The following is a 13,425-nucleotide window of genomic DNA, read 5'->3' as shown; positions in this document are numbered from 1 at the left end:
TTACATAGGTAATGGGCCATCATTTCCAAGTTCTTATGCTTAGCAGGCAAGCACCTTAACTACTAAGCCATTTCTCCAGCTTTTATATTTATTTCCAGTAGAATGTTTTAAAGTTTTGTTAGTACTTGTCTAATTCAATAGATTTTTTTGTACGTGTACCTTATTGACAACTAATGGGACTCAAGGCTCAGTCAGAGATCATTGTGGAAGAGGTGGCAGAAAGAATGTAAAGTCCAAAGGAAAAGGAGGAGTGTTTTTTAATGCTGTCACGTTGTAATATAATGAAATGTATTGTGTCAAACACAAAGTGGCCATGGTATTCATGACCTCTAAGTTGCTGATCTACCTACAGAACACCTGTATAATAGGAGGGGGAAATGATGACATCAAAAGAGAAAGAAGGGACAATTTAGGAGGTGTAAAATAAGCTCCCATGAATTTGGGCCTGTGGCATAGACCCATAATTCTAGCTACAAGGTATGGAGGCTACTGAAAAGCTAGAGACCACAGCTTACTGGGAGAGTACTTGCCTACCTTGTATGAGGCCCAGGGTTTAATTCTACATAAAATACACACATTAAACAATTCTAAACCACTATTTACCATGAACAAGCATGGCTTACAAAAAGAAAGGAAGGAAGGAAGGAAGCAAGCAAGCAAACAGAGCTAAGTTGGGCTTGGTGACGCATGCCTTACATCCCAGTACTCAGTAGGCAGAGGTATGTGGAGGATCACCAAGAGTTCAAGGCCAGCACAAGGCTACATAGTGAATTCATGGCCAGCTTGGGCTAGACCAAGACTTTACCTGGGGGGATGGGGGGACTAACAAAAAAAGGGAGCTGAAATGTCAAAGACTTATTACAGAAGATTCTTTTCAATTGTGTATATATTTTTTTTCTTTTTCCTATATCATTGCCACCCACAACTTATTTGAAATAATACATCCTGTAATTTTCAAGGCATTATTTTGCTATTGTTACATAAAACAGAGATTAATAAATACCTTTATTTTCCTCTTACATAATGCAATCACTTTAGGCTCTTTTTAACCAGGTAAGCCCTTCTCCAATTTTTATTTTTCACTATTTCAAATTTTAATCATGTTTTCCTCCCATAAATGAACTGGCATGGTTTTTACCCATCCTCAAACATAAACAATTACTTTCTTATCATTTGTTTGCATTTTTCAGGTCTTCCTTCTGGAATCTTTTCCTTGGCCCATAGTAAATTCTTTATGTAAGGGTCCTAGAATCACTGAAGAAAGACCCCAGCCTCAAATAGTATGTAAAACCAAAGAGCATTTATTCTGCAGAATCAGCCAGCATGTGGGGGTCAACCATTCATGAAAAATGGCGACCTTGAGAGGAACTCCCAGGATCTTTTAAGCACAGCTAGAGGAATTTGGGCTGGCTTAGTCATTGGCTAATTTGAAAAGTAACTGTACTTGCATATTTTTGATTGGTCCTGAGGTTTTGGCAGGCTAGGTCTAGGGGTATTTCAGATAGGTTAGGTATTTTTTTAAATGATTGGCTACACAGGCAGCAGTTACAGTTGTGCATCTCTGATTGATTGGGGCAGAAGGCACGAAAGGGACATGCTGGGCATTTCCAGGAACTGACTCAGCCTCTGGGCGGCTATCTTCCCAGCCACATGTCAGGGCAGGTCCTTTCCAGAAGTCCTGCCTTACTTTCTGGGAAACTGAAACTTAGGCCTAGTTAGAGTGGTACCTTACTCAAGCCCATCATGGTGTGAGTTTGGTCCCTTCAATTTACAATATGCCTGAGTGACACAGTACGAGGTGGTAAACTTTTGGGCTTCGCTACCAGAAAACTTTAAATTTTACCTTTGTTCCTTCAAGATAATCTTGTTCTCTCCAGAAGCCTACTTGAGCACCTTGCGTGCTTTATCAGAGCTCCAGCCTGCACAGTTGTCACCATTGATCTGAAGCGCTTGGTCACCAAACCTCAGACCAACCAGTGAGGCTGGAGAATTCACCTGGACTAGCTGAACAAATACACCATTATCAATGGACTTAAGCCTCAGTCCAATTTTTCCATCTTGATCTTTACATAAAATGACTTCATGAATCCCTTGCTTAATTTCCATCCTACGAATTCTGACATCATTACCTGGTACAGGTGACGCTATATAGTTCACACTGGAAGGTCTTGCTACCAACCCCTGACCTGGTGCTCCAGGGACCATGGCCGAATTTTCATGTATTTGTTCATCATTTAAACTCAGTCCCATATATTGGGAGAGCTCTGGATACAGTTTAAGATAGAGATTTCCACCTAGAGTGATGGGAACAGAACCTTCTGTCAGAATTGCTGAGTTGGCAGAGAAGGCATTTTGAGCCTGAATCACTTTGAGCCTGAATCACTTTATCTACCTTCAAATTTTCAAGGAATGGATGCAGAGCCATTTTTTCACGTATTTCCTCCTCTGGGACCCGCAGCCACCACCACGGTCACCCGCTGACTTCCGAGAGTGAGCCGAGATGAGCGCCGCACTCTCAGCACTGCCCGCCAGGCCTCTTTGGTGTTCTTAAGTAGGAGAAAAAATTTAATACTACAAGTAGTCATAAAACTTAACAATTTTAGCACTCTGAATTTGTATATTAACCTTTAACAATTAAAAAATGTCTGGGATAGACCCAAGCTCCAGCATGTATCTCTGTGGTGTGCTGACATAGTCCATCTGTGTATACCCAGGAGAGGGATAGACCCAAACTCCAGCATGGATCTCTATGGTTTCCTGACATAGTCTTTCTATATAGACCTAAGCTCCAGCATGTATCTCTGTCATGTACTGACCTAATCCTTCTGTATACACCCAGGAGATGGGTAGACCCAAATGCCAGTATGTATCTTTGTGGTGTGCTTATGTAGTGCTTCTGTATACACCAGGCAGAGGGATAGACCTAAGCTCCAGCATGTATCTCTGTGCTGACATAGTCCTTCTGCATACACCCGGGAGAGGGATAGTTGTCCTTAGAGAAGGTATTGAACACTCTGAAGTTGTCCTTTTAGGGATTGTCACTTGTGTCAGCTGGCCAATGTATGGCATTTTTTTTTCTTCTGGGCATATAACATGGTACCTATCTTGGAGTAGGGGTTGCCTAGGTCCAGTGTCCATGAAACATTGGCACAGAACTACAGTGACAGCCAGGTATCTGGTAATAGCAGTGATACTACTGACACTGCCTACTGAATGGAGGGAGGAAGAGTCACAAGACTCATAAGATTCCAACCACTGCTTCCTCCTGCCCCCTCCCAGCTGTATGTGAGTTTTGGGGGTGTTAGCATATACAGTGAGGAAATGGTTAAATGAGAGTAGGTAACCCTGATTTAGCATTCATGAGGACACCATTCATGATGGCGTGGGGCTTTGTCGTGATAAAATGGTTTTGGGACCACACAAGATCCCATCAGTAATCCCTCATGTGTGCTTTGTAAGTAACATGATCTCAATAAATTCACTGGCTTGACAAACTGGATGTTGGTGCACTCATACATTGACTGTCAATGGTGACATTCCTTTTAAGTTTTTTTGTTTGTTTGTTTGTTTTTTCATTTTTATTTATTTATTTGAAAATGACAGAGACAGAAAGAGGCAAATAGAGAGAATGAGTGTGCCAGGGCAAACAAACTGCAGACACTTGCACCAACTTGTGCATCTTGCTAATGAGGGTCTTGGGGACTCTAACCTGGGCCCTTTGACTTTGCAGGCAAATGCATTAACCACTAAGCTATACCTCCAGCACAATTGGTGACACAAGCAAAAACAGAGTTGTGAAAGGGGATGTAGCTTTTCTTTCTTAGAGAATGTTTAGAAAACTTTCAACTGACAATTTCTACATGTATATGTTTGTATACACACACACACACACACACACACACACAAGTACTAAATGGGAGCAATAGGGACCATTAGAGAATGTTAAGAGATCTGTGCAGGTCCATGGCACAAAGCCTGGTGCTTAAACTCAACCAACCAGTCTCCATTGTAGCACTCTCTCACTGGAGACTATGTCTTGACCCCGGGCCACCCCTCCCTCTCCAGACTCTTGGAGAACTTACGCAGACAGAGCACTATCAACCATTACAGTTGTTGGTGCCTGATGCCAGGCGTGTGAGGTCAAGGAGCTGTGTGCTATGTCTGCCTCCTGACAGGTTCGGAAATGCACTGTTATACAGCCAGGAAAAGGTATGGTTAAGGCAACACCCCCGAATGAGTTTCTCTATGTCATTTGCATCACTACACCTATGAGGCTTGTCTCTGAAATCTCACTTGTACCAACAATAGCTCAGCTCAGACCACCTTGTCAATAATTCAGATCTTCCCCTCCTCCAACCCCTATAGGCTTCTGAGGCATTGATGAGTCCCTATTGTACCAGTATGCTAAAACTAGTTGTGAGGCCCTGCCCACATTACACTTCTAAGCCTGATACAAATGCCTCATGCCAATGTTCTACTCCCTCTTAGATAGGCTCAGGGGCTCCACAAAAAGGATGCAACTCCACTAGAGAACTTCCAGCAGCATCTCCACCACGTCCAGAGATAGTGGAGCCTGCACAGCCTGGGGGCAGCTGCTGCTTCTCTGCCATCCACCCCCTGATGCACAGGTCTACCCTCCTTGGGATTGCCCACAGCTGCCTCATTACCAGCATCAAGGGGGCCACACAGCTCATGGGCATCTTCACCATGGCCATCACCCGCTGAAGAAAGGCTTGAGCTTCACTGGTCTTCCCCCACTCGGGGACTATTCTTCCCACTCTGCTCTCCTTCTCATCCTCCCACAGCACCACCTGTGCTAATTCCAGGCTCCTGCATGGCTGCTGGAGCCTTCCTCATGGAGCCTCATTGATGCATGGGCTCCCTGAAGGTGTCCTGCTGAGGGAAGGAGGCCACGTGCCCACCACTTTCTCCAATATGCGGTACATGAGGTCCGTGAGGTACATGGCACCCAAGGAAACAGGAACTCATGAGCATTGGTTCCTACCAAGCCTGCCCTCTTTGGGCCCGGGACACCGAGGATGGCCCACATTGGCATTGCTCCCTAGCACAGCTCTTCCCCAAGGCCATTTGGGCAAATACAAACTTTCAAGGTGGCTTCTGTACAACCTGGCCTACCAAATGCCAAAGATTTTGTGGGCCACGGTAAGCCTGAGTTCTTAACAGCTGTAGGCGGTGCACGTGGGCATTCAGAGCACCTGCACAAACAGACTGTCCCTCCTGGACACCACTTCTTAAGCTGCCAGACCCTTACACATGCTTCCCCTAGCCAGGTCAACCTCAGTCGGTCACCCTGCACCTGCAACACCCTTACATCAATGGTGGTGCCCTTACCCTTACTAGGTGGGCATCACCCATGGCACTTTAGTCCATGACGGAGTACAGCCCCTACTCACCCAGAGTTTGTGCCACACCAACTGGGCTCAGAACAGATCAGCTGGCTTATGGAAACACTGGCCAGGGCAGTGGCTTCTGGCAGGAGACTTGAACAGAAGCCTGCTACTTGCCAGGAAATATAGAAGAACAAGAAGCCTTCATCCCCAGGACCAGCAGAGACACTTGTGCCATAATGCATGGAAGTAGAAATGGCTTTCCAATATTGGAACCTCAGTAGCAATCTGTTCTACGTGCAGCACAGAGATATCTCACAATGGTATGGTTGGCAATGTATTGGCTATGAGAGTATGAAAAAAATGAAAGAAAGAAAGGAAGAAAGAAAGAAAGAAAGAAAGAAAGAAAGAAAGAAAGAAAGAAAGAAAGGAAGGAAGGAAGGAAGGAAGGAAGGAAGGAAGGAAGGAAGGAAGGGAGGGAGGGAGGAAGGAAAGAAGGAAGAAAGGAAGGAAGGAAGGAAGAAAGAAAGAAAAAGAAAGAGAGAGAGAGAAAGAAAGAAAGAAAGAAAATAAATTGGGGCTGGAGAGATGGCTTAGCCGTTAAGGTGTTTGCTTGCACCTTTCAAAGCCAAAAGACCCAGGTTAAATTCCCCAGGACCCACAAAAGCCAGACGCACAAGGTGGCACATGTATCTGGAGTTCGTTATCAGTGGCTGAGGCCTTGGCACACCTATTCTCTCCATCTCCCTCCCCCTCAGATCAATAAAATAAAATAATTTTTTAAAAGAAATTGGGTGGGAGATGGTTATGAGTTACTGAGTTCGACACCTATCAGAAGGAGGTTAGTGTAAGCAGTCAAAAAGGGGCAGGGTGGGGTAGAGAGATTGCTTAGAGAGATTGCTTAGTGGTTAAGGCACTTGCCTGCAAAGCCAAAAGACCCAGGTTTGATGCCCCAGGACCTATGTAAGGGGGATGCAAAAGGGGCATATATGTCTGGAGTTTGTTTGCAGCAACTGAAGCCCTGGTGTTCCCATTCTCTCTCTCTCTCTCTCTCTCTCTCTCTCTCTCTCTCTCTCTCTCTTTCTTTCTCGCTTCTCTCTCCTTCTTCCTCTTCCTCACTTTTTTCTCTCTGTCTCCCTCTCCTTTTTCCTTTCTTTCTGAAATAAATACATAAAACTTTAAAGCAGAATGACTTTTGTTTCTTCTCAGTATCAAAACCATCTCCATGGAGATGTGTGTCTGTCTAGTCATGAGAGCAGCACTCATATTTAATGTGCCACTTCCTGTACAGGGTCTCTTTGACTCTGGCAGAGGTGATGAAACACAAGACACATCCAAAGGACATCAGAGACAGCCAAGTGCTTAGTCTTCACCTGATCACACCCAGTTACATTCTTTCTAAGTCTTAATCACTATGAATAAATACTTCAGTGAGTGTGGGTATATAGATGTCTCTATGATGTAGTTCCCACTTATGTGGACATATTCCAAACATGGAGGTGTAAAGTGTCCGTTGGGAGTTCACATTTTAACTTTTGCAACCTACATACTAACTTCTATATTTGTATTCATGTGAACAAAGTGGTACCTCTCACCACCATCTGCAGCTCTTGCTGCCATTTCATGCTTAAATACCAGCGAGTTTAGTACTGACTTGTACTATCATTGTAACTGGGGTTTCTGAATGCTTTTTCATGAGCTGCTCAGAAAATCAGAAATCCACATAGGATCAGGTTATAGCAATATTGTGTCTCTTTGTAAATAGTTCTGTCTTTTCTTAAAAATCACATTAAAGCCGGGCGTGGTGGCACACGCCTTTAATCCCAGCACTTGGGAGGCAGAGGTAGGAGGATCGTGGAGAGTTTGAGGCCACCCTGAGACTACATAGTGAATTCCAGGTCAGCCTGAGCCAGAGTGAGACCCTACCTCGAAAAAACAAAAAACAACAACAAAAAAATCACATTAAAGAATTCTGTATATGTATGTATGTATGTATATATATATAATCTCCCTTTTAAATATGTGGATTATAAATAATATGTCCCTGTACATACATAGCATTAATATATTATTGCTTTTCTTTTCCGTGCGTTTTTGTTGGTACTGTGTTAATTATTTGATTTTGCTGTTATTGTTTGTGCTTTGGTAAAGATATTTCTCTTTTATTTCTTACTCATTTCTTTCTTTTTGAAAGAGGTAAACCATGTAGCCTTGGGACTCTTGATTTTGCGATGTGTGATTCTGGACATGAATGCTGGCCCCTCTTACCTACAACTCCAAATTTCTGGGATTACAAGCATGTATCACCACTCCCATCTTGCAATGAGCATTTTGAGAGGAATTTGCCTGAATGAGCTCCAGAGGAGCAGTAGTGGGGAAAGAGGACAAGCTGGAAAGGAAAGAATGACCAGGTCTTGATGGAACTTGTCAGTCATATGAGGATCGTCGCTCTGAAACAAAAGAAATTAGATGCAGGCAATGGGAACATAGTGTGTCTTTTAATGAAGCGAGACAGCAGTATGATAAAAATGTACACAAAAAAGCATTAAGGGGGACATAGGAACAGGATCCTTAATGTCATGAATCTGTAGGTTGGCATAATACAGAGAGAAATGGCCCTATAGTAACTTTAATTCCCTCAGTCATGAAAGCTTGGTCTTTGCTATAGGATAATAATTAGTCAATGGATGGCAGCAATGGGGGTGATAATGATTACTGGGCATGCAACACCTTTACTGAATGCAAATTTATTTCCTGAAATCCCATTTTAACTATAGAATCAATGAAGTCTTTTAACTTTGTTAAGAATCGGTGCAAGTCTGCCAGTCCTGGATTTCATTTTGTACTTTACCTTCACAACATTTCTAACTTAGACCATCCTTTCACTCATTCTCAATGATTTTATGAACCACTATTTTTACTTTGTCCACTTGGTGCTTTCTGTTCCCCATTTTTATTACTTATCCTTTTTAAAAGCATTTAAAGTTATAGAAACTAGGCCTGGCAACATTTCTGTCAAATACTATATACTAAATGTTGAATACTATGCTACCCTGCCACTGGAGAATAATATGATTCTACTCTTTTCTGACATGTACTCATTATACATAGTGATGGACTCATCAGCACAATTTCTTTCAAGTACAGCATACACTTTATTCAGCTCCCTTAACCATACCCTCTGTGCCCCAGCTCCTTCCACATTCCACTAGTCTCCTTCTTTCCCCCACTCTCCTCTCTTATTTAATGTTACTCTTGACCTTCAAAACTACAGAATAAGAACCCATACAGATTAATTTGTAGTTTTATTTTTCAAATAAGAGAATTATTTCTCAACTATTTGTCAACATGAAGCTTAACCTATGATACTATGCAAAATTATTTGCTCCTGTGACAGGTCATTTGTCTTTGGGATGATGTTGGAATATTGAAGATGATTGATAAGTGGATGTTCACTGTGAGAAAGTGGATATATTAATCACATTGGATGTTGGGACCCTGGGTGGCCTGCTGTAGCAGGTTAGAATAAAGAGGTTGGTTGGCTGAGAAACTAGGATATCCAGTTAGAAAAGTATGATGCTCCATGGGCAGTTCAAAATGAGTATTCTGTAGGGGAGATATGGTTTGGAACTGAGAACTAGAAGTGCAAATGAGATTCTCAAGGTTTCCATTTGCTGAAGACTAGCTGCAGTAGAAGTGCATTAAAACAGTGGTGAAATGAGTTAAAACAGACTGTTGACCTGGTGGTATTTGTTCTGATGGCCTAACTAAACCTGAGGAGAGAAGCCAAAACTCACTTCTACTTGGGTGATTGTACATGTAATCACTTGGCCAGTGGAAGCCTTGTTTATCAGAGGCACATTTAAATTTGCAGAGTTGGAAAATAAACTTTGTTCACTCACTTTGACAACTATACCACAGTTGAGATGACATGTGTTACACTGTTCTGAACTTAGTGTTGAATTCTGCAACCAAAAAGCAGCCACTCAAGAAGATTTTTTGTTAATTTATTTTTTATTTTTTATGTTTTTATTGTACTTTATTTATCTATAATTTTTGGTTTTTCGAGGTAGAGTCTCACTGTAGCTCAGACTGAACTGTAATTCACTATGTAGTCTCAGAGTGGCCTCAAACTCATGGTGATTCTCCTATCTCTGCCTCCTAAGTGCTGGGATTAATGGTGTGCACCACCATGCCCAGGATTTTAATTTTTTTATTTATTGGAGAGAGAGAGAGAGAGAGAGAGAGAGAGAGAGAGAGAGAGAGAGAGAGAATGAGAGAAAATGGGCATGCCATAGCCTTCAGCCACTGCAAATGCACTCCAAAAGCATGTGCCACTTTGTGCATCTGCTTACATGAGTCCTGGGGAAATCGAACTTGGGTCCTTTGGCTAAATACGCAAATGCCTTAGCCACTAAGCCATCCCTCCAGTCCTTGAGAAGCATTTTGTTTGTTTGTTTTTAGAGGTAGGGTCTCACTCTAGTACTGACTGACCTGGAAATCATTATGTAGTCTCAGGGTGGCATTGAACTCATGGCGATCCTCCTATGTCTGCCGCCTGAGTCATGGGATTAAAGGCATGTGCCACCACACCTGGCTTCAAGAAGAATTTTTAAACCCAACTCTTTTTATTCTCAATAACAGATGTGGATGGCCTTGTATAAAATTTGGATTATGATAGAATTACAACTAAAATGAATGAAGTAATTTAGTTAGTGAATATTTGTAGCTGAGTTACACCAAATGTAATTTATAGTTACAGGTTTTAATTTCATACAGTTAATATTTTCAAATAATTCATGTACATTTTATTTTTAAATGTCCTTATTATTAAAATGTTTATCTGTTAATTTATTTAAATGAAAATATGCTGTATGTTTTATATCTACAATGAATAATACCACCCTAAAGTGGATTTAGAATTTTTTTTAAATTGTGACATTTTCATTTTAATCTGCAAAAACAAAAATGGGCAAACAAACAACAAAAACATGAAATAGGCTCATCAAATGATGTAAATTCATCCTTTCCAAGAAAGCAGAAGGTAGACCAGTGCAGTTATCCTCAAGGCCACAACATCCTGCTTCACTGCTGCTTGCACTCTGCTGGGTTTTGATCCTTCTTTGGGTCATAGTCTGGATCATTTTCCTCATCTCCTTCTTCCTCCCCTTCCTCATCTGCTTCTTCACCTTCTTCATCATAATCATCGTCATCATCCTCAATAGCTAGTGACCAGTTTCAAAGTCTGCAGCAAGGATAGCTTCAGCATCATCATCCAGATCACCACTCTTGGGAACTTCAGGAGGGGCAAAAAAATTAAAGAGTCATTGGCAACCGTTTTAGTCACAGTGCGAACTGCCCCACGTCCCTTATGTTTCTGCTTCTTTTTAATGGTTTTCAAAGTGACATTCTTTCCTTTTTTCCAATCTATCTGACACTCTGTACAACCCATAATTTCTGGTCCATCAAAAGAAAAGGGATCAGCATCATCCGGTTCTGACCTCATCCTGTATGTCTTAGTTAACACTTCATTTGTGAAATATTCACTGGGTTCAAAGTGAAATTCTAAGATAAAGCTCATTGGCTGTCCAGCATTGGAGAACTTCACTTTAATGTCTTTCAAGTACTTCAGGATGGGCTCGTCATGCTCCTGAACCATGTCACTGAGCAAATCCACATTCTTAAAAACAGTCAACCAAAATTCTGGAATTCCTTTAGGGTCTTCCTTTTCTTCATCCTTTTTCTCATCTTCAATCTTGGCCTTTTCTTTCAGCTCCTCAGAAACTTCATCTTCCTCATCTGGTATCCATTCACATGCTTCTTCTGTAGGATCATGATCTCAAATTGCTTATCAAACAAGGGCTGATAGAGAACAGCATACTTCCTCTCAAGATCATGAACTTCTTCATAGAACTTGCCTTCTATCTGTGCACATTTCACTTGAAGTTTTTTTTTTGCTTGTTTGTTTGTTTTTTCGAGGTAGGGTCTCATTCTGTTCCATGCTGACCTGGAATTAACTCTGTAGTCTCAGGGTAGCCTTGAACTCGTGGTGATCCTCCAACCTCTGCCTCCCGAGTGCTGGGATTAAAGGCGTGTGCCACCACGCCCGGCTATCACTTGAAGGTTTTTGAGAGCATTCACTCGTCTTTTGACTACCTTAGGGAAGCTTTCAATGTATCCTGTTGGTGTGTCTACCAGACCATGAAGTCTTTCTTGAAGAGGTGCAAGAATCTGAGGATTTTGCATCATCTGAACAGTTAGCTGACGTGCTTTGATTTTTGTTTCTTCACCAGTTTCTTCTTCTTCTACTTCTTCAACATCATCCAAATCTTGATCAAGTTCAGAATGCTCTTTGTTATCAATGTCTGCCATCTTGTAAGAACACCAAACATCGGAGGCGAATGCGGGGAGCTGGGCGGCTGGAGCTGCACAGGCAGTGACAGCGGTGGCGGAAGGAGAGGGAGGCGGCACTGCGAGCAGATGGCGCTCAAAGAGAGATTTAGAAATTTTGGACATAGCTCATTGCTAAGATTCAAATTTATCAGCTAATTTTCTTAAGTATGTAAAATACTAGATGACAAATTCTCAAGATGTTCTTATCCATTTAAAAAACATAATAATTTAATATTAAAATTTCATACACATTTCAACATCGAAGTGCTATACTTGTTAAAATATGCTTGCGTTTAAAAAAATGCATGAATTTCTACTGAAGTAGTATGTGAAAAAATGACCACCTTGGTTAAAGTAGCTGAGACTTCTTCTTCTTCTGCCAAGAAGTCAGCCAGAGAAGCAGATCTTGGAAAGTTCTGCTGTCCTTTACTAAATCCATAAAGATTAGGCTGTCAAACCAAGCTTTTCATATAATTGGTTTTAAGTAGTCTGAAAGGGGCCTCTCTTTCCAAAATTCTTTCTTGAAAAGCTCTTCATTAATCACAATAGATTTAAATATTTCACTCACTACTATGTGATACCACACAGTGGACATCTGAATAAGGCTTCTGAACCAGCACATCCATCTTTCTGATCCATCTTTAGGGTAAACATCTTGAATATCTGAAGATACTTGTGCCATATCAAATGAATTCTTTTTTAGCCTCCACCACTATTGTGAATGTGTGAACTCTGCAGTTTCTGTCAAATGAAGTAAGCAAAACCATAATACTGGTTCCCAACCTCAGTCACTGTGACCTCACAAGGTATCTTAGGTTTCCCAGCAATTAAGGTGAAACATTCAGCCAGTGGTTCTGACACCCTTGGAAATAAGGCTAGTTGAAATAAGTATCTGTCAAGTGTATCATTGGGGACTAAACAAAACTTACCATATAGGGGCCTGGCCATGATGTGTTTGTGCTGCATCAAGGTATTCGAGAGGCATCAGGCCAGATCATGGTTTCTCTCTAGAGCACCCTATGAGTTTTATAACAGGTCATGTCATGAGGGATCTCAGAACTAGCCTATGTTCTATTGCATTATTATATGGTTAATAGAGTCAAGTCTATGAGGTATCCCAGTGCAGGCCTATGCTATCATATGTCATGTGAGGAATAAATCAGGCTAGTCTATATGGTGACTCAAGACAGGCTTGCAGGTTCTCAGGTAGTAAGTTCTCTGCCCTTTCAAGTCTGCTATTTCATGATGTTTGCATGGTATCAGAGAGTAGGAAAGTCATCTCAGGAAAGGTCTGTCATGTGTGAGGACATTCCTGTTCTTTCCCAGAGAATGGGCCATGCAATGAGGTATTTCTAGTGAGGGCTGTGCTCACAGTTCAGTCGTATTATGGCCAGGAAACGAGGGAATTTTAAGATATTGTGTTTGGTGCTTTAGGTCATGTCATGAGCTGTCCCATGTGACATTTTCAAAGTGTTAGGGAATATAATATATATTGTAATAAGTGTAGAGGGTCAGTTTATTTGAGAGTCATCACATACCAGACCAGGATTTGTCTCTGAATAAAATGCATGTAATATGGAAAGGTCTCTCATGACCAAACTATATGTTGTCTCAGGACAAATCTATGTTGTTTCGGGCATGTAAGTGTATTATAAGCCAGGTATAAAGTGATTTAGGAGAGAAA

At 41.6% G+C, this 13,425-nt stretch overlaps 2 pseudogenes; both read right to left on the bottom strand.

The window, feature by feature from the left end:
• Window positions 1–1,839: 1,839 nt before the first annotated feature.
• LOC123457064 lies at window positions 1,840–2,425 on the bottom strand (annotated as a pseudogene).
• Window positions 2,426–10,387: 7,962 nt separating this feature from the next.
• LOC123457077 lies at window positions 10,388–11,778 on the bottom strand (annotated as a pseudogene).
• Window positions 11,779–13,425: the final 1,647 nt, after the last annotated feature.

The sequence above is a fragment of the Jaculus jaculus genome, chromosome Y, assembly GCF_020740685.1.
Source record: "Jaculus jaculus isolate mJacJac1 chromosome Y, mJacJac1.mat.Y.cur, whole genome shotgun sequence".
NCBI lineage: Eukaryota > Metazoa > Chordata > Mammalia > Rodentia > Dipodidae > Jaculus > Jaculus jaculus.
The sequence above is the reverse complement of the archived record's forward strand: the minus strand, read 5'-3'. Positions and strand labels throughout refer to the sequence as shown.